General features: G+C 40.6%; 1 protein-coding gene and 1 long non-coding RNA gene across 3 annotated transcripts in view; one reads left to right on the forward strand and one right to left on the reverse strand.

Moving 5' to 3' along the window:
- The window catches only part of Trpm3 (transient receptor potential cation channel, subfamily M, member 3), an 884,432-nt gene that overhangs the window by 502,652 nt on the left and 358,974 nt on the right, over window positions 1-22,806 (forward strand). The window lies entirely within an intron of this gene.
- Window positions 17,875-19,174, reverse strand: LOC134483978 (uncharacterized). The gene is made up of 2 exons (XR_010061222.1): window positions 18,988-19,174; window positions 17,875-18,399 (listed from the first exon to the last, which is right to left on the reverse strand). It is a non-coding gene; the product is annotated as an uncharacterized LOC134483978 (long non-coding RNA).

Here is a 22,806-nt window from a genome sequence, read left to right on the forward strand (position 1 = left end):
TCAGATACATGCTGAACTGAAGAGATATTCATGAGGTTCCTCATTATTTCCTGACATTTCTATCCATCCACCCATACAAACGTAATTACTTATTAATGCATCTACTAAGAATGAATTCTGAAGTGATAAATCTGGCCATGGCAATTGTTTCTCACAATCTTCTGCTGAGTTGATTACATCCAAATGTTTTCTTATAGGATACCAGAAAGCATTGAAGGCTGAAAATTGAAAAATAGATTTTAAAAATTACCAATTATATGTGCTATAAGAAGACATGGACGTAGACTGGAAAAACTGGATGAGGTCTAACAGACCCTTTCATGTTCTTATAGGTAATGGCATTGGCTTTCTCCTCATAGCCCCAACACTTGCCTACCTATTAAATGTGGAGCGAATGTCATTCCAGCATCGAGGTTCAAAGACCCTAATTTTTCAAACAATAGAGATCCATTTCCCAGATATTTCTCACTTTCTAGAGTGCTTGGTAGCCTCAACTGTGTTTATGTTTAGCTGTCTCCCATTTCCTTCTGCGACACTCTTAAGAGTACATAATTCATGTCACCTGATTCTATAAAAATATTGTGGAGGTTGGTCCATCCACTTCCAGTGGATCAAGTAGAAAACAATTGCACCATCAATGCTTGAGAAATGACCTCAATAGCTTACATGCTCTCTAAGAACCCATGGTGGTGGGGTTGGGGATTTGGCTCAGTGGTAGAGCGCTTGCCTAGGAAGCGCAAGGCCCTGGGTTCAGTCCCCAGCTCCGAAAAAAAGAACCAAAAAAAAAAAAAAGAACCCATGGTGGTTTCTCTAACAGGTTCTTTAGGGCCACAGGTCATAACCTGCTGTAAGTTTAGATGTATCTTTTCTGTGTGTTTTTTAGAACAAGGACCATTTGCTATGTACTTTCTACCTCATTTAACACAGCTTTGGATGGCTTTGCTAGAACTTGCAATGCTATGGAAACTTTACCATCTCAATTTGAAAGAGCATAGCAATATTGGGAACCTTTGAATTATTTTCCCTCAGAACTTAGTGACCAAGGTATGGCCATTGGTTATGTCAAGACGAATTGCATTCACATTAGCCCATTGCCAAGTTAGCATTTAAAGAACATAGAATTTGATGGGAATTCAAAGAGTCAGTTTGCCTCATGGCTTAAGCCTAAGAAAAGCAGATGTAGGTGACAGTGGTTCCCAGCTCATAAAGGAAGGGATGGATCCCATCATTGAAAAAGAAAAAAATATAACCTTATTCCAGAGCCCTGCATCATTCTTGTCAAAAACTCATGTGACTACATATCTGATTCCCATCATCTTTATGTCTTTAAAGCTTTCATTAGTCCTCCACTCAACACCTTTAAGATTGTATTCAAACTACCTGGCCTGAAGCAAGGTTCTCCCAGTATCTTGCCCCTGCCAACTTTGCCAGTCTCACTTCCTCCCTTCACCTGTAACTATAGCCACCAGGAAGTCATGTGGTCTTCCCTTCCCAGAATGCCTTCTGGCTCTATGGACCAGGCCCAGTTCCACCAGATACTATTCACTCTGTCTCAACCTGTGCTTTAAGATCACTAGAGTCACCTTCGCCATGGACTCCTCCTCTTATAACATAATGGATTATTCTTGGCCCTCAAAGAACTTTTTGTTCCCATAGCTTATTTACTTATCCCGCTGTATTGCAAAGGCTCTGGCAATGAAGGATGCATACTATAAAGTGGATTTTTATTAAAAAGACATTTGTTTTATTACTTTATCTGATTAAAAGTAATGGAGTCTAATTACAAACATTCAGTACAAGCCATATGTAGAAATAAAGAAAATTAAAATCATGCTGAGATAGCCACCATTAATATCCCTACTCTATTCTCTAATTTTTATGGAAAATTCTTTAAAGAATATTTCCTACGATAGCTGTACAATGAGCTACTTTTTGCACAACATGAAGCAGCTCTCTGTCAGTGCAAATTATGACACAGTGACACATACAATGTAAATGAAACTTGTAAGTGTCTATACATGCATTGGCTCACAAGCATCAAAACAGGCCTGTATTAGGTTGTTATTATCCTCATTTTATAGAAGAGAAAATTAAATCACAGAGAAGTTGTATCGCTTTTCCAAAGCTAAACAGTCACAGGGTGACAAAAACCCAATTTAAACCTTTGTTTTGTTCCAAAATTCGTGTATAACACTATCTACAATCTCAACCATCCTTCCAATGGTCTATATCACAACCTCCTGAATCCTGGTGTCCTATAAGTTCTGTGAATATATGTATCATGACTGTTTGCACACCACAAGTTGCCGTGCCCAGACTACAATCGTAGGTATTTATAGGCTGATTGAATGAACAAATAGTGTTAGGCATAATTGCTGAGTCATGAAGATGTCATAAGGATTTAAGCTGAAGGCATTGAATTTCTCTCCCTAAAATCACAAGCTAAGAAGACTGCAATATCATCAAAACAGCAGGCCTGTCAATAGACAGGCTGTAAAATGAAAGAAAGCTTGGGGCAAAAACATGAGCACCTGGACCAGGGGGAGGACCCAGTGAGGTCACCACACAAGCATGAGAACCTGAGTTCAGACTTATAGCACCCATGTAAAAAGTTAGGCTTGGCAATGTATATCTGTATTCCCAGGACTGGGATGACAGACAGGAAGGTTGCTGGAGCTTGCTGGCCCTGAAATCTAGACAACTGAGCTCCGGGTTCAGTGAGAAATACTATTTTGAACAGTAATGGGAAGAATGATAGAAAATAATCTGATCTGGGCCTCTGGCTTCACACAGAGCACACATTTAATAAAAAAAATTAGCAACTTCCTGCATTAATTAATATTCTTGTAGTCAAGCAAATGGTGTCAGTAGTTCATGAAATGTATTATCAGAAATGATTCTGCATTCGATGTCTTGATATGAGTTCACGGGATTCACTTCTGGGGTCAACAGTGACACAGATTCTACTCAGCATGCAGTAGAAATTGTGTCCCATGTAGTGGGACAGCAGAAATTATAGTTGCTGCATCTAAATCCTTGTGGGTGATATTTGTTTAATAGACTTTCTAGGACCTAAGCCACGAATTTGAAAGAAGTCTCCCCAACTCTCAGGAGATGCATTAATCTTTAACTTACAGCCTACTCTTGGCTATGGTAGCAATGTTTTATAGATAAATAAATGTAAGGTCATCAAGGGTCTCTCTATCAAAGTCAGTATGTCATGAGCATGAAAGATGGGGAAGGACGGAGGAGGGCAGAATCCACAGACAACAGGAGGGCTCAAGCTTATTTTGTTTTAAACAACTCACAGATGACTCAACATATATCTTCCCACTCAAAAAGGGCAAATAATATAAACTAAAGGATTTATTAAGGAAGATATTTCTTTCAGGTGTGTGTGTGTGTGTGTGTGTGTGTGTCATTTTATGAAGAAGAGTTCAGTTTTGTGTCTGAAAGGCAAAAGCAGAGTGGCTTTTGTGTATGAAGATTAAATGTGGGAGCTGCATCCTGACTGATGTTAAGCTTGCTGTGACAACGAAATGGCCTGATACTTGAGCACCCTTTTAACTCTCCACACAAACAGGAACAGTTCAACATCTTTACATTTTATACCTGAAAGTAATTTTTTTCCTACTTGCTTTTCCTCAGAAAGATTCAGAAGAATTACCTGCATATATGCTAAGAGTAGAAAGCGAAACTTCAAATTGAAAGAAAGCTACAATCTCAAATTCCTCTACAAAGTACCCAGGGGCTTTCCTTGTTGTCATGTTTATGATTAAGCTCAGCCTTCTCCCTCCCAACACACATACCTACTTCTTGAAAGCATCTTGCAATCACCAAAAAAAAAAATGGTGTCTAGGAGCTTCCAGAAGTAGGTCACCTCCCATCCCCAACTCCCCCTCCTTTTCTGAGCTCTGAGCTGCCTGCCGAGCTGAGATAATGTTTTAATTCCACTTTGAAGAGCAATAAAAAGAGAGAGGGAGAGAAAGAGACCTGTTTTGTGGCAGACCCCCTATCTCTCTTCTATTACCAGAGGATAACTCTCCACGTTTCAAAAGAAATACAAAGTGAAATACAAATAAAAGTGGTGAAAGCCCTTAGTTTCAAAATCAAGAATTATAGTTTTCAGTAATGCTTTAGTTTAAATGAAGGCAGTTACTAAAGACAAAAAAAATTTTATTCAGAGAAAACAGAGAAAACAGGCTCTCATCATTCAAAAAACTTGTGTTCATATCTTAGCATTCGTTTATAATATTGGTGCTTACTTTTCAGTAGTTATTCAGAGATTGCAAAGAAGAAACACAGTGAGACACTCTCTTGTCCCCCGCCCTGCCCAGTTCATCCACAATAGAAAAATCAAAGTAGAATCCTTACAAGGATATACTGATTTGCAGTGTATTCTAAAGCTGATAAGATTTATGCATTATGATCTGCTACTTAGAAAACCACACCTAATACAACACATGCACAGATTCACTACTTAGTATTAACTGAGTGTTTCTAGTATTGTTTTAAATCCAAGGACTACTGACATGACTATCCATTGTAGAATGGATCTATATACTATCATATACTTTTGCAAATGGAATGCCATCCCTATGAGAATAAGTGCTGGCCACTTAAGTTATTCTCACAGAATGTGTTAAATGTAGGCCAATAGGGCTCTCCATATTGCTTCATTGTTCTTTTCCTGATGCAAAAATCACCAAGACTCTTTTGTATTAGAAGTCACGATGGAGTGTAGGATAGAGAAAGAGATGTTACTGTTTGAATGTGAAGTAGTGTCTCCTGAAGGAAAACTCATGCATTCAAGCATTTGAGGTCCAATAGTGGGAGCTGTTCTGAGTGATTCTTGAATTTTTTGAAAGATGGGGACTAACTGGAGAGAGTAGATCATGGTGGTGGTGGGCTTTGAGTGTTCTATGTTGGGCAGCTTCGCATGGAGTTCTCCATTTCCTGGTTCATTAAACAACATCTGAAATGTCCCAGCTCCAAACTGTCACTACCATTAACTCCATTGTGGCTTCTCCACTATGATGAACTTCACCCTTTCTAACTGCAAGCCACAATCAGTCCCTCCTTCCTTATTTCTGTCACAAGATTGAGAAAACTAAGATAAGACTTGTGGTTCTAGTACTATTTTGTTGCATGATATGGGCTGTAGTACATGAGTAGGTTCAGTATATAAAAAATGATCAGGATATAATGTTTAAAGCTTTGAAAGACCCTATGTTGTCAACTTTTAACTGTATATATTCTTATCTACAATTATGCACCACACACTCTGCCTGCATCCTGAGTGATTTCTAAATATTAATGCTCTTACTTATTATAATTTTCTAGAGGAAGAACTGAAAAACAAAGACATAATCCCCAAGTGAATACTGGCTGGATCTTAGTTTCTGACTCAGTCCTTTTAACACTCTACTGTATTTCTGTCTTCCTGTCTGTCTTTGTCTCTGTTTGTCTGATTCTCTCTCTGTCTTTCTCTGTGTCTCGCTCTGTCTTTCTCTCTCTCTCTCTCTCTCTCTCTCTCTCTCTCTCTGTGTGTGTGTATGTGTGTATGTGTGTGTGTGCGTGCACACACACACGTGCGCACATGTTTATGTACGTGCGCACATGTTTATGTATGGGAGGATGTACAAATGTGGAAGGCAAACATCAACTTTGAATGTCCTTCCTCAGTCACTGTTGCTATCCACCTTGTGTTTTAAGACAAGTCTTCCACTAGCCTGGACCTCACGTATTTGGTGATGAGTCCCATGGATACATCCATCTCTTTTCACATGGTTCCTAGAGACCAGTGACCTCCACACCCTGCTGCATTTCTTTTCCCCTCTCCTTCCCTCCCCGACCTCTTTCCCTGGCAACTAGCTCTCCCAATCTACACCACTCAGAACTACCCTCCATTTCAAAATTACTTCCAAATTAACTTGCTCATCATTTTAAAGTTGCTAATGGTTGCTAAGTGGAAAGAACTTGTCTACTTAATGTTGTTCCAACAAGGCAAGCAATTTACAACTTAACAACAGTTAGCCAAAATTAGATGAGGGAGGTAAAGTTGGAAACTTCAAGCCTAGAAACATTTGGAATAACATAATGTCTGACAGTATCTGGAGTAACATCTTAGGATTTCATATTATTACCCACAGTGTCTTGTGTGAATGTAATTTTTTTCAGTCAGCTCAGCGTCCTAGCAAGGTATGCTGTTGGATGATTTGTTGGATGATTTTGCTCATTAGGCAGAAGGGAAAATTGATGCTTAATTGGCCTGAATTCATTCATTAAAATCATTTGTAAAAAAGCAACTTTGCTGAACTGAATACTGTTCTGGGCTCTGTGGGAGTTATATTCTTAGAAAGAACGAGCCATGTGCACCAATATCACAAAACAGATGAAGAGAATTCCATCCTGTGGCTGTCGTTCTGAAGCAAGTCATCAGAATGATGCAGAGAGGGCCTTGACTGGCAGATAATGCGCAAGAGCTCTGTTCTGAGATAGGATTTTCTAGGCCAAGTGGTTCTCAACCTTCCTACCGATGGGACCCTTTAATATAGTTCCTTGTGTTGTGGTGACCCCCAGTCATAAAATTATTCTTGTTGCTACTTTATAACTGCAATTTTCCTAGTGTTATGTAATGTAAATATCTGATATACGACCCCTATGAAAGGATTGTTTGACTCCCAAAGGGGTCAAGATCCATAAGTTAAGAATTGCTGTTCTAGTCCTTTCATTCTTAATTAACAGTGCTTTTAGTACATTGGCTTCGTATTAGATCACCTACAAAACTCAAGAAATCTTCCTGTGCCTGGGACCTCCCCATCTGAAGACTTTTAAATTAGGCAGGTTCCCTGTGTATGCAAGGGGCAATTGAATGTGGCCCCAAGAAAAATAGTACTCACTTCTGCTGGTGTCTAATAGATAATGTAAGTCGTGAACAAAAATGTTGATTCTGCTCACTCACATAATTTTACTGGAGCTGTGATGTGGGGCTTTCTTTGTGAGCAAAGGGAGGTGTCTCTATATAATGGGGAAAGATGAAGTTGCCACCTATGTAGGCAAAAACATTTCCCTGTAAAATTGAAGGATCACGTGAAACTTTTTTATTTATACTACCAATGTTGTCTTTGTCACTATCTAATTAAGGAACATTGGAAGACTGAAGAAAACTGTAAATTCTGTTATATATTTTTTACTGAGTGTTACTAAATAAACTGCCACTTGTCTGTATCATCAGTAATGGAAACCTCTGAGATGCTCTCAAGTGATGGTATGGTCCACCTTTTCTCCATCAGGCAAGAAGGACCATGTATCAAGAGGAGGTCTTGACTGTGAGACTGTAGACTAATTCATTCATTGCTTCATTGGGGAAGAAAAGTAAAGATCAGAAGAAAAGAAAGAGGCAACAATAAAAGGAAGAAAAACCAAAATGAAGTGGGAGGTGTAGAAAGGGAGAGGGAAATGGGTTCTGTGGTCCAAAACAGCCAAATCATGCAGAAATCAGAGGACAAAGCAAGGGCACATACAGGAAACTAAGCCCTGCCTCCAAGGCTCATTCCTAAGCTGGTTTTCTCCCTGCTTGCTGGCTGGCAGCAGGATACCTCCAGCAGGTTGGCCATTAAAGATGCTGCTCATTTGTTTACTGCTGGCTTCTATTCATCCACTTCAATCCCTCCGGTGACTTCCTCCACTGAACAGCCAGCTAGAGCAGAGGCCATGCGGAATGGGATTCTGTTAGTTGTACTACATCTCATTAAGAGGAACCATTTTAAAAGCATTTTCATAAGAACTAACACATAATAAAATTATGCTTAGGATCAGCTGTATGGAAGACTTGGAGAACTATATAAAATCTTCTAGTTACATTTTTTGTTTTATAAGTGGTAGTAGTTAAAAAAGTAAAGGGCTAATCTTGAAAACTTGCTATAGCAACCTTGATCCGTGTTTGTGGTTAGCAAGGTTAATTGTCACAAATTAAAAGGATCTTCACAGTAAATAATAACTACCTTCAGCCTCAGAACAAGTATTTTCATGGCCTTTTAGGAAAAGTTAACCCAAATTACTAAATGGGTACAAGAAATAGGATGGAAGGCTTGAAAGTGAGAGCAGAGACGCAAAATGTAACATTGTAATTGAATTGTATCCAATTGTATCCAATACAAATTAAGTATTTGATTTTTCTTTTAGCAAATGTATACTTTCATGAGAATGGCATCCATACATTCAATACCTGTGTTTAAGAGGTAGGAGATCTACTAGAAAACTTATGAGACAGCTTTTTGTGGAGTCCAGTTCACATCAGTTTTGTCTCTAGAAGATTATAGATAAAGAAAAATAATCAAATTCAATTAATACCTGTAAGTAGCCTCTGTTGATCCATGAATTCCATGGCCCCTAGAGATGGCAGTCTTGTTTTTAGTAAGTGAGGACACCATGGGTCACAGAAGCTGAATCACTGAGCCACACCTCACGTTAGTGATGGTACTCGTGTAGACGTTAGATGCCCATCTCTGTTTCAACACAGGATCTCAGGCAACAGTGATGGGCGGCCAGCAGCTTGTTACCTCCACTTGTCTTTAATTTTCCCAAAAGAGTGGATCTCAAAATTGTGTGGGAGTTAAAAAAAAATTAAGGCCCAGGCTTCATTTCCTCCTTAATGATACTCTCTTCTATGTTCTTCATTAATTCCCACAAAAACACTTTGACAAAGCCATTTGTCAAAACTACTTGGTTTACAGATGACCACCCAAGGTTGGTTGGTGATTTGATCATAAGGGTATCGATAATAAGCACTGAAGCCAGGATTCAACCCTGTGAGCTTCTGAGTATAGTTCTTTCTGAACTTGGTGCTCCATGTTAGCATAGACAATAGCCAAGGAAAGCATATACAGATGCAGAAAGGACTGCTTTTCATTACTGAGAAAGGAACAGTGTAACCCCTGTCACAAGAGCCCAGGACAGTGATATTTCCCATCATGCCTTGGTTCTCTGTGAGTCAGAGTTGATTTGTAGACAGCTGGTACAAGCTGCAGGACCACGAAGGGTGGCTTAGAAGGCGCTCTCTCACTTCTTCATTCTGTCATCTTCTCTTTTCCCCTGAACTCTTGGACTCCCTACATTTAGACCTAAAATGTATATGGTTGCCTCTTCTTTGCCTCAGGTGACTTACTGGTCCCTGTTAAGTCATCACGGCGTGTGCATTTGTGTACATTCATACAGCAGAGGGTTTGAGGCTCCCAAAGTCAGCTCTGACAAGGGTGGTTATGTGTACACTTCTGGAAAGAAATATGGCTTCTACTTAAACAACAGCAACAACAAACCAAAAACAAAACAAAACAAAACAAAAAACTGTTTCTGCATAATGCCTCAGCGGATGGGTGGACAGTTGCTCTGGTAGTCTCTGCTACCCTACACAGCACAACCAAATTGTATCAGCTGAAAATCAAAAGGAAAACGAAAACAAAAAGTCATGTGATAATGTGTTAGAGGGAAAAGTCTACAGTCTATAGAAAGCATTGAAGGGCTTCTGGCTGATTCTTTTGGGATCATATATAATTTTTTTATCAAGTAGCAGACTTGGGGATGGGAACTACTTCCGGAATTGGAGAGCCTAACAGTACTCATGACTACTTGCCATAAAATGCTGGGAGTTTTCAGAAGTTCCACGAAATTTAGCTAAGAAAAACAAGCCATATGCTCATTTAGTACAGTGCAGTCCCTGGGTCCTTCACTGTGTACATTAAAAGCTGGTAGTTTGGGGCCTTTAATATCTCTTTCCTTTCAATGTCACTTAGTATACCAACAGAATCTGCCCGCTCCCTGTCCTGGCCCAGGGCAAACACAATACTGATGCCCATAAAATTCCCACAGCATGGCATGATTTTCAAATTTCAACCTTGCATGTTTCATGGACAAAATCTAGAAGGATAATATGGCTGCTATTTTAAGGAGAAATGTTAAGTAATGATTTCAGCTGAAAGGGGGCAGTGCTTAATTAATACAAGCATTCACTACTTCAGTTATTCAATATGCCCCAACCCTTCCTCTCCAGGAGCTTCCTTAGCTCAGGCACTCCCTCCAGACAATGCATTCCTCTTCCTTCTACTCTCATCTCTGCCCACAAACTCCTCTGGATGCCCCCTTGTCCTCCAGCTTTAACACCAAGGCTTCTCTGACCTGTATTTCTTTAATTACCCGTTTTCCCTGTTTCCCATCATACTCCGGGCCCCACAAGCAGAAGGCAAAGCATTATCCCCTAGTAGATCCTCAAGAAATACTTGCATTGGTGGACCACTAAGAAGGGCTCAAAGCTAACCTGCTCTCTTATCCCCAACCTATCAGAGCCCATTCTCTGTAATCCAATGGAATCCTAACAAGTTTTCAAAGAAATCCAGATGTAACCTAACCTTGCTAAACCCACTAAGCTCTGATCACATTTTGCCGCTTACGCCTTTGTGTGTCTGAGTGTTCCCATGTTCTACCTGGAGGTTATAACTGTATCTACATTTAAATGTTGTATCTAGCCTTAATTCCACACACATTTTGATCTTTGAATTAGAATCTGGTGAACAAATGCCGTGCATTTTTCGTGAAGTGCTGTAGGGCACATGACCTACAGGAGCCTCAAGCGCACTCAGGGTTGAAGCCATTCACATGACAGTCAGACTCGTATGCTTCAGCCATGGAGACGAGCATCCAGGACACAGCTTAACTCCTCCTAGAATGGATTTCCTGTAATTATGGAGAGCTGACTCACCAGGTGGAACCCCAGCGGTATCTCCATTTCCTTGTCGGCTTCCCGTTTCAGAGAGCAACAGCTTATGCCATTAGTAGGATTAATTAATTTCAACAATAGATGAGAATGCCGAAGAGAAGAGACTTCCCTAGGGCCAGAGGATTCCTTAAAAAAAAAAAAAAGGTCTGGGAAAAGACCCTAGCAATCATTTCATAATTCAGCACTGCATTTAAAGATTGAGCTGTCTCACCAGCAGATTTCCTAGTCTAGCTTCCAATATAAATTTTAATTGCATTTTTTCTTGGGAGGTGTCTCTTTTCAGTGTTTTCCTTGCAAAACTAACCCTGTGGGTACATTGGATCACTCTAAGCCAATTAGGGATTTGTTCATTTACCTCAGGAAACTGTTCCTCAAATAATTAGGCAAACCTCTCTGCTGCCATGTGGGACCTACATGGTAGGAGGGCATTAGAATGACTTGTAGACCGGTAGCTACCTTCCTGCTGAAGGCAGGGCAATGCCATCAATCCTTTTGCATAGTTAATACAAATGAGCAGAGGGGAGGAAGAATTGCTGGCACGTGCAAGGGACATTTTAGGGACTGTCAGGTAATGAGCCACAGTAGTAGATGTGTACTCTTGACTTTGTTGGAAGGTTCTGTAGCACATAAGGACAATACCATTAGTAAGCAGTCGGAGTAACAACCTGGAGCAAAACTGTAAAGGAAACAAATCTAATTGTTGGTGGTCCCTATGCCCTTTCAGGACTCTCTTCTCTTTCCATGGTTGCTTGAACCTGAGGGCCACCATCTGCTAAGCCCCACCTTTCAGAAGACAAGAGTGGTGCTGAGAATCACTTCTAGTTCAACTAGTTTAGACAAGTAGTCCTCAGCTAGGTTATTACTTAACACGATGTAAGTTGTAGATGAAAATCTAAACGTGGAATTACAGCTGCTTGGTACAGTTGGGAGAGAAAGAAGTAAACAAGAAGAAATTATTGATAATTAGTAACATTTCATGATTAGAGGAGAGCTGAACACACCATTTATAAAACATTTAGAGGGTATAAAATCTACCAAGGAAGCCTAGAAAGGTTTGGCAGAGATGGAAGGAAAGAAATGCTAGGATAGACTGAAGCTATACAAGCTGGAAGCTGAAAAGCCAGAGCACAAAAGGGGATGTGGCACAGCATTGGCATGCATGCGCTGGCCTTGAAAGTCACCATTGGAAAGTATGAAGTAGAGTTAGGCATGGTGGCATATGCCAGAAATCCTGGTACTTAGTCTGCAAGGCCAGGAGGATTGAGAGTTCTAGTCCAGCCAGGGCAATATAGTGAGACCCTTCTTTAGATTCTATGCCTACCCTGTGGGTATGTAGATATGCATGCACACATAAACACTCCAAATAATACTAGCTTTTTGGCCTGAAAATTTAATCAGCGTGTGTGTTGGGTTTTGCAGGACATGCTTGGGAGTATCAGTGCATCCTGGATTTCAAGACTATAATCTCCTGCTCCAGAAGCTTGGAAAGAGGGTTTCAATGTCTAGTAAACATCTATTGATCTGTCCAACCCTCATTTTCAGATGGCCATGTTTCAAAGTCCATTTTCTGAGACTCACAAAGGATCAATGGCCTATGTACTCTTTCCTAATATGTTTAATTTTTTTTAAATTAGCAACTATGGAAATATATTTCTATGCTGCTTATGAAAAAATTGCATTCCCTAAGTTGCTATAAATTTTGTTTTAAATAACCAGGCAAAGAGTTTTGAGCAGAAATGAAGCTCACTGTTTGAAAATATCATCATATTTGGAATTTTCATTGAAATCTCATATCATTCAGATGCTCAAAATGTTGAATTTAGAAGGCATAAGTAAGTCTCATTGGTTAATGGTAGACTAAAGTTTTGCCCAGAGATGTTAGTTTATGCCCTGCTGTGAAGGGAAGCGAACATACAGACTAGAACCTAAAACTACTCTCACATTCACTACTTGTTTCTGTGAGACCTACCTCTCTAACCACTTTAAAAATTATGAATACGGATGTTTGCTTACCCATATGTATGTATAACACATGTATTGTGTCTATGGGGTTACAGGTGGCTGTGAGTCACCCTGTAGGTTTTGTGAACTGAACTCCAATTCTCGTGCTCTTAGCTACTGATACCTCTCTCCGGGCCCATTTCTGACCACATTTTTGAGCAGGATGAGTCAATCTAGTACTTGTAATGAAAAAAATCTACTTGACAAAGAAAAAAAAAGGAAAGTGAAAAGCCTAGAAATTATTTAAAGGGACAGAGGAAAGGCACATTCAGAATGAGGGTGAGAATTCATAAACTAGAAATAGAATATTTAACAAAAATATTATGGGAAGAAATGAAATGGGAATGCTAAATAAAAATGGCAAAGAATAACTGGAGTGCTAACATGTTTTACACATGTTGGATAGAAGCCTTTTGTAGTCTCAGCTACTCTGAATTACAGAAAAACCTTGACCTACTTTAATAGTTTCTTTGTTTCTTTATCTACTTGATAGTTTCTATTTATTATTGTTAAGCCTCCCTGATAGTATCGTGTTCTTTGTTTCTTTTGTATTCATGATAAAATATAATCACATCAGTTCCCCTTCCTTTCAATCCAACCCCTCCCATTCGCTCCTCACCCCCCATAGAATTCATGGCCTCTTATTCTTTAATATGCAAATAAATGCATAAATATAACCTGCTGAGTCTGCCTAGTGTTGTTTGTATATTTTTAGGTCCAAATACTTGGCACTGGAAACCATTGAGATTTAGAGTTCTCATCTCTGTGGAAGGATATTTCTGCCTTTCTTAGCAGTTTGTAATTGCCTTTAGTTCTTCATGAAGGGATGGGCCCTGTGTGATTTCTCCCATCTGCATTGGCTTGCCAACTGGTATTGTCATTGCTTGGGTCTTGAATAGGCATTCATATTATTAAAATTTTATGGGCAGAGCTTCCCTTTCACATCAAGAGGAAACAATCTCATAGCAGACTTTCTGGTCTTCTCAGTCTTCAACTCTTCCAGAGCTTTAGAAGTTAAGGGCCGTGCTCCAGATGTATCAGTTCGTGCTGGGTACTCCAGAGTCAGTTGTGACCTGTATTTTGACTAGCTGTTGCTAGCCACAAGTGACTGGGTATATTTTAAATCATGATTTCCATCCAATTCATCAGGTCTTATCCCCATTTAGATTGTTGGTTACTGCCAAGACATGCATACCCCTATTTCATTGTTGGAAATACCTTGCTATGCTGATTGCTGTTGGGATCCATAGGTGTCACAGCTGGGTAGGACTGTTAAATACTTTCTCTTCCAGTACACAGAGTTACAATAGCAAGGCTGTTGCTAACATCCAGCTTGATTCCTCTGAGCCCTGTTTTGTTCAAAGTGTGTAGTGTCTTCAACAATACCGACTTACCCTCAGCTTCTGGGAGGCAACTGAGGGCAACAGGCATAATCTATATTGTTTCGGGGAGCCTCTATGTCCCCCGGACAGCAGTTTGAAAAGGGGTTTCTCATGCCTATTACTAGGTAGTTCTATGGCTTGGGAGAAGAACATCATCTCCTCAAATGACAATTTCACTTCAACTATCTGCATGTATGAACACATACTAATTTAACCACATACTTCCAAGACTCATTTTGCAATGCACAGCTGCGAGAAGCTGCTGCCTCCCCACTCCTCACTGTGTGCTGGAGTTGTGCTAATGCATCGAACATACCACGCCCATCCATACTGAGGAACTGCTTCTAGACATGTTTTCCATCATGTGAGCGTAAATGGGGAAAGCAAGGTTTAAGGAGCAGGCCGAGCTTGCTTCTCCATGCTTAGAAGACAGGGAAGATTAAAAGGCAGTGAACAGCCATGTGCTCTTTGTGTGATCCAGATAGCTGAGATCTGGAAGGGCTGAGCAGAGATGAATAATAACAGAGAAAGGTTATTGAATTCCCCTCTCCTGTGCCAAAGCTTGAAGTCAGCTGAGCTCCAACACAGGGTTCTGGTCCAAATACAACCATGGGGGCAGTTTTTGTTTTTTGTTTTTTGAGGTTTTTTTTTTGAGAAAAGAGCTGATTCTAGTGAGTTGTAATATGAATTCTGTGTTTAAAACAATGCATGGCCTAGAAGAAACCAATTTAAAATAAAAGTCACCAGATTACCCCATAAACAGGGTTTTTACCTTTACATAGCTGTCAGTTCACCCATGTCTCATTGAGAGGGCTGTTATGCATCAGATCACTCTCGGCACTCATGAGTGTCCCCTGCTAACTCGTGTGTAGTCACTGAATACATCACTGTCTTGCCAACTGGGGTTTGCCTTCCCCACCAATTCATATTGAATACCCCTCAAGAATGTTGAAAAGACAGGACCCCATCCTCAGCCAATGTTTCTAAAAATGGAAGATGGTTCTCCTGCTTCAGGGAAAATTCTGTGACTTCTATGTCTTCACATGTCTTTTCATATATATATATATATATATATATATATATATATATATATATATATATATATATATATATATAAAAGTGTATTTTTAAGACAAAGTTTACACTAAAGGGCCAGCATTCTTTGTTCATTATTTCATTTATCTCTTTTACCGAACTTATTCAGTACATTGCTGTCATGCAGTTGGTTTAAAAATCTTAGAGGCTAAACCTGCAAATTAGAAAGGTACTTTCACAAAACAGTCACCCCTCATTCTCACCCGTACCCTCACCCTCACCCCCAGGAAAGCGACCCCTGCTGCATTTTGTTGCCTGTGTGAGTCATGTTGCTGAGATAAAAGCTGTAAGTCTTTGACTTTATCAGAAAGCACAGGAGGGAGGAAAGGGTGTGAATTCACAGACACAGACCTTTTGTTCTTTTGGCAACTGGGTCACACACAGTCCTTCTCCTAAGCTGTGAAGCCTTACGAAATATGGCCATATAGTAGTCATGTGGTCATTGTCTGAATAAACAGCATAGCAATCAGACACTCTTATAAAAATTATTCTTTGATGATTTGAGACAACATATCTTTGTCATATCCAACCCAAATCCCTCCTTACTTGCCCCAAATTCCCTTTGCCACCTTCATCTGCTATTCCCCCTCTTATTCCCCTGTTTTCCTTTTTATAATCAACTGGGCCCAGTTAGTGCTGCCTTACGTCCATGAATGTGGGGCCCTCCCCTGGAGCATGGGAAACCTACCAATAGCCACATACCCAAAGCAAAAATGACTCCCGCCAACACACAGAAGCTATCAGTGGCTCATCCGTCCTCAGCTCATGTTAGAACCGTCTCTCATCCATCCTGGAGTGTTGACTGTTTTGATCTTCTGCTTGTCACATAGCTGCTATGAGCTCAGACGTACAACGACCATATTATGGACAGAAGATAGCATCTCACGGCGCTTACCCCATTCTTGGGCTCTCTCTGCCCCATCTTCAGCTGTGTTCCCTGAGCCTTTGAGGTGGTAGTGGATATAAACGTTCTGTTTAGGACTGAGCACTCAACAGTCCTGAGTCTCTACACTGCTACTCACTGCAGAAACAAGCTTCTCTGAAGAAGTTGGGGACAGTATTAATCTTTGAGTATAAGTATTTAGAAGGCACTTTGACAACATGAACAGCGTCTTCCCTAGGCCCTATGCCTCCAGAGCCATGAGCTTTAGCCAAAATTTATCATATTAGACATAATATGGGACAAGCCCAAAACCCAATTAGAAAGCAGTTGGTTTTCCACATAACTGCAATACTACTATTATACCAATAGGCTCATATTAACTGACAGATCGATCTGTACCATACAGGATATATCTGTGGATAAATCTGTGGTGAGTTTTCTTCCCCAGGAGCGCCATGTATTATTTAGTACCATGAAAGTTAGCCATCAGGAAAGAAGTTTCTAGGTTAGTTCTAGGATAATTTCTCTATGTCCTACAAACCAAATTGTCTTCAACAATAGGTCTTACCATCTAATTATTGTGAGCAACCAAGAACAATAGCAATTGTCTATGCTGTTTTGGGCTACTTTGGGGGCCTTCCTGACCTAGGAAAGTATGCCATGCTTGGCCATGAGATTTTCATTTAATAAGTCATGATTTCAGGTAGAAGTATTGTCCATTGTGCAGGGTATCTGTTTTAAACTCCCTTTTTTAAAAGTTAGATTTTTTAAAGGTATTTTTTTAGCTTCCAAAACAGTATGTCTCCATAAGGCTTGTGTGTGTGTGTGTGTGTGTGTGTGTGTGTGTGTGTGTGTGTGTGTAAAATTGGTTTCTGTTTACTAACTAACCATCTCCCACCTCCTCTTCTCATTCCAAGCCCTATTCTTGATTAAACCATTCATTTTCAGTATCAGCCCCCTATCTCTACTTTCATTTTGTGTAATTTCTACTACCCAATCAAAGCTCCTGTGAGGGCTTTCCTTCTTGTTTTGAGTGTTATAAACACAAATAAGATTCTGCTTACATTCTAACCAGAACACATACTTAAATATGTAACTATTCATGGAATCACATATATTATTAGATATAGCTATTTTTGTCAGAATTCTTGTGGCCTGGTGACCCAGATACATAAGGACACACCTGGATAACTGAAGGAACAAGGCAATAGATAATGTCACCCAGGTTCAGTAGGCATGTGCCAGGGTATTTTTGTAGGCCATCTATAAAGTGTAACCAGCTTCTTTTCAAAGAGACAGACGAGACAGACACACTAAGTAATTATGCATTCAGCCCTGTCCTTTACAGCATCTCCAGCATCCATTCTTTACTTCCACATTTATTAAACAACATGACACTCTAGCACCAGAGTATTACTAATGTGGTACCAAATGTGTATGGGTCCTTCGCTGCTTAGACACTTAAAATCTGATGAGGGAGGAAAAGTAATTAACATTCTAATTAAATCCAATCCAGAAAGTATTACAACGGAAATATATTCAAAGCCCAAAAGTAATGTGAGCCTACAGAAGAGACAAACTGCCTGGAGCATCGGGGAAGTCCTCACAGGAATGGGCATTTCCACGATAGGTGAGACTGTAGGGTGGGAGAGAGTTATAGGACAAAACATATCCTGAGGAGATGCGACACCCTCATCCACCAACCCCAGAGAGGGAAACCATGACAGACCAAAGTATAGATACCACCAAAGTGGTGAACCAAGGAATTTTATTGGGGTTCTTTACATGAATTGTTTGAGGGATTACTCACAGGAGAGGAAATGACTCAAAGACAGGTGTAATGCATCACCTGGTCTCATCCCAGCCCAGATGACAGCTTACAAAGCTTGGATCTTGCATACACTGCACAGCCTGCTTGCAGCTCAACAAGTTGGAGCATGTCCTTCCAACAAGTGAAAAGTTGATCTAAAACTCTTCCAGGTTTCCCAGCTGGTTTCTTCTTCGAGACAGCTGGTTCAGTCTCGGAGTTTTGAAGGTCAGCTTGTCTGGGTCTTCTTGGCAGCTCCACTTCTATTTGAGAGCCATCTTTGCAGCTCAGCTTTCTTCAGTCTGAGAGAGACCCTTCAGCTTTTATTGCTTACTCTGCTAAGGAGAGGATTAGTGAATCGGTCAGTTTCAGGGACTTCTGGAAGCTATCTTGAGTTGTTTACCTTCTTGCTCGAGGAGTTTCCTTATGGGTGGTACTGTTTCACTCTTGGAGGAAACTGTTACACAACATAGAGAAAGAAGTAGCAGTCATTGTAATCATGGTTGGATGAAGGGAAGATATTACTGTAGTGGAAAAAAAGAGACACCATCCCACCCTAATGCCGGCGACTCTCTGGCCCTAGCAATCATGGCTAGCCCCGTGTAGTGACAACCCTTCCTGTGGTTCTCGTGTATGGATTCTGCTCACATTCCCAGACATCCATACTCTGTGGTTAGCAGTCACACATCCCTGTAACCAGGTAAAATCAAAACTCTAGAGGCTTGTAATTTATCAATCAGATTTATATCAATAAATTCTTATCCCACAAAATGTCCACACAATAAACTTTGAGCCAGTTGATATTGATATAATAATCACTGTCCACCTAGATAAGACAAATTATCTTGTAATTATCTATTCCTTATAAGATACTCATAGCTACCTGTGGCTATTTAAAGCCATGTGAATCATTTGGATCATCTTTCTCTTTCTCCATCTTCCTTCCTTCCTCCTCACTCTCCTATTTCTCCCGCCTCTCAAAAACTCTCAGCCCGCCCTCCTTTTCTACTGTCCAAGCACAGGCCGTGTCTTGACCGGCTCTCACCTGCTTACAGACAGCAATCTACAGATTACTGCAGTCCACAGTTTCCACGGAAGCCAGCATAAGATGGATAATGTGGTTGAGGAGCAGCTTGGGTCTGAGGAAAAAGGGCTCGGAAAGGATTGTCCCCATTCTCCGTAGGCTTACACTTTTCACAACCTCCTTTAATAATAGTTCTTAAATGCTTCAACTGTGGTAGAAAAGAAAGATTAGTAGGAAACAGGGTTGTTGACCTATTTAGAAATAGTTCTTTGGGGCTATCCCAGTCTTTGGTGTCAGCAGTCCAGGCTCTAGCAATATACCAACATGAATCAGTAATGGCAGTTCAGTCAACTCAGCAATCACCACTCATGAATCAGCAACAACTGGTCCATCCAGAAGAAACCCCAAGGCTCTGCCAATTGGCCTGAGTCTTCAAATGTGGAAAGAAGCTGCTGGAATATCATGAGAAGTCTTTGACAAGTTACTCTCTACAAAGTCACAACAAGTGAAGATCAGCAATTCATTGTAAGGCCAACCAATACAAGAGCAGTCAATGAACACAAACGAGGCAGAGCAAGTAAACCAATGCTAGGGCTTCCTCCTACTGTCTGTGCGGTCGTATTTATATTCTTTCTAAACATCATGCATCCTCTCACATGTCTGCTTCTGCAAAACATCCATTCACCTGTCTGCTCCAGCATATGATATAATCGAGTTCCCAAAGTAATCAGAAATCTCCACTTCAATTCTCACTGTGATTTGAACATGGGTATCAGTATTAATATGTTGGATCCTTGAATCAGTCAGCAGTAAGGAGAGGAAGAACCTTCAGGAAGTGGCTAAATCTGTCCTTGGAAATAGGTTAATGTCACTACTGCAGTAGTGGGTCAGTTAATGTAAGAGTGACTTTTGATGTGAAAACTAAACTTTTTCCCTTTTCTCTTTTATTTAAATTTTTTATTTATCCTTAGTTGACGTGCTTCAGTGTTTTATCTGCATATATGTCTATGTGAGGGTGTTGGCTCCTCGAGGATGGAGTTACAGACAGGTATGAGCTGCTATGTGGGCAGCTGAAACTGAACCCAGGTCCCCTGAAAGAGCATCTAGTGCTCTTTACCACCGAGCTACCTCTCCAGCTCTTCCCTCTCTTCTTACATGTGTCCCTGTGTCTCTGAGGACAGATTGTGTAGTATAAAGGTTCTTACCAAATAATCACTTGACTTAGGACTCCGTAGCTGCCAGAATTATAGGAAAGAATTCTTTGTTCTCTATAACCTACCTTATCTAGATATTCTGCTACAGTACCACAAAATCAATCAAGTAAGCTATTCTTCAAGGACTTGCCACTGCAGTGTGCTCTTCCTTTATTTGTAGCAGTGACATGCATATACCTTTTCTTTCCTCATGCCCTGCGCATATCATTCTGTCAGTCTGTGTTCCTGCCTCGATGCTGGGCTGCTGGACCACCGACATGTAGCTCAGAGAAGGCAAATAGCAGGGACATTAGGCTGCATTTCTTCTTTACTGCTAAGGTGCTAAGCTGTGGACAGGCCATTCAAAATACAGTCTAAGATAGGGATCACAGTCCGTGTTCTTCTAAGGGAGAAACAGTGAGATCTGGGACAAATCCTGTGGTTCTCAAACTCCTGTGTGCCCAGATGTCCCTTTTGGACCATGAAGAGCCCAGTATGGGGCAGAATCAGGCTTAGCTCTGAGCGATTGCCAGAAGTACAGAGGGGCTGGAAGAGATCTACAAGAGGAGATTCTCCTTCTACAGGAGATCTAGGCATGATTCTTTTTGACAAAGCCCTCCCCCAGAAGCCATCCTTTATACAAGAGATGGTCCTTGCTTGTCCAACCTGTTTTATTCATGGTGGATAAAAATACATACCTCTTACTCAAAGTGAGCCAGAGTACATACCTTTTGCAGGATGGGATGTCCAGGAAACTCATTGGCTAAACACTTGGAGTCTAGCTAGATACCTCATTAGCATAAAAAACTCTAGGTTTTCATGCTATGTGACTGGTTGTAATGATCCTCTTAGTGGCGTGTCATGGTCACGTGTTCCAGAACAGTAAGTCTGGCCAGGAGCTGATTCTAACGCCAACTGTTCTCAATTATAGATTTACTGGGACTTTTAAATCTGTTTCTATCTTACAAGTTCTGTCTGGTAGCACAGGTCCACTTGCCCCACATCATCCAATCAAAGGCCTAAAAACAAACTCCAGTGTACTCTTATCTTAGTTATGGTTTTACTGCTGTGAACAGACACCATGACCAAGACAAGTCGTATAAAGGACAACATTTGATTAAGGCTAGCTTATAGGTTCAGAGGTTCAGTCCAATATCATCAAGGTGGGAATATGGCAGGATCCAGGCAGGCATGGTACAGGCAGAGCTGAGAGTTCTACATCTTCATCTAAAGGCTGCTCTTGGAATATTGGCTCCCAGGCAACTAGTACAAAAGTCTTAAAGCCCATTACCACAGTGACACACCTACTCCAACAAGGCTACACCTACTTCAATAGGGTCATACCCTCTAATAGGGCTACTCCTTGGACTAAGCATATATAAACCATCAAAATTCTGAAGTTCAATTCCCCATAACCGTGCTTCAACTGTCTACCACCTCTTTAGAGATATAGGGGCAAAAGAAACCTTTCAGTTTGATGGCAAGGAAACACAATAGTACGGACAGCTAACCATTCTTGTTCACGTCTTCCAAGTTTATGGAGTAGGAATTATGAAGTTCCCATTGTAGGGCAAAAAGTTGAGAAAACTGATCTGTAAAAATAGCCCTAACTCGCTACTATAATTGGTGTGATAATGAATGTATTTCTGGAAGGTGCTATGTGTGTAAAATGTATCTTATGGAGTATATTTTTTAATCTACCCAACTCTTAGAGCTCTGATTCTATTCACATTTCATGATGAGAAAATAAGGTTGAAAATGCTAAGTAGCTTACTCCAGGAACACCTGGGATTGGGAGTCTCACTGCTTCCCAAGCCTGTGTGTTTCTCTGCTCACATCTGCTCATGCTCCCCTGAATTGAATGAATATGCGGCTATCCTAGCTTTCCTTTCTATTCAGGGGCTGTGGAGTTCTGACTGTCAGGTTTTATAGCTTGGGGGCTAGATGAAGAACTCTCTTGGGATATCATCAGACTGGGCTAGATTTATCACCAAACAGGATTTTTTTTGAGCTGTGACCCATTTTTTCCTTCTTCCCAATACAACACTTTCTATGAAAACTATTTCTCTGGGTTGTGACACTAACTATATTAAAATGTATCCTGAGGAGTGTGGCCACTTACATTGCTCCCAGGTACTAATTACTAAATTTTTGTATCAAAGTGAGAAGAAAATAATAGATTTTCCCAAGAGAAGACACAGACCAATTAACTGTAGGTGTTACAGCTCTAAAGGGAAGGGTTTCCACAATGCAAGTGTTGCAGCTCTCAAGAGAAAAGTATCCTGGCAGCCTGCAGCTAAGGAATGCCACAGTCATACTGCACAAAAAAGCCTATACAACATATTTATTGAGAGCAGCTGCCTCTCCTCAGGGAAGAAGCAGCAAAGAAGTGAACAGGAGGCAGGCTTTATATAGCATTTCTTGGGAGCAGAGTTTTCCAGAGGGATTAGTGGGGTTTCAAGCCCTGAGCCTAGGCATTGGTGGATTTTCAAGCTCAGGAACTGGTAGATTTTTTAAAAACCGGAAGTGAGCTCAGTCATTTACACTATACCATTGATTCTCAACCTTCCTAATGTTGCAGCCCTTCAATACAGTTCTTCATGTTGTGATGACCCCCACCATAAATTTATTTTCATTACTTTCTCAT

The sequence above is a fragment of the Rattus norvegicus genome, chromosome 1, assembly GCF_036323735.1.
Source record: "Rattus norvegicus strain BN/NHsdMcwi chromosome 1, GRCr8, whole genome shotgun sequence".
NCBI classification, from domain to species: Eukaryota; Metazoa; Chordata; class Mammalia; order Rodentia; family Muridae; genus Rattus; species Rattus norvegicus.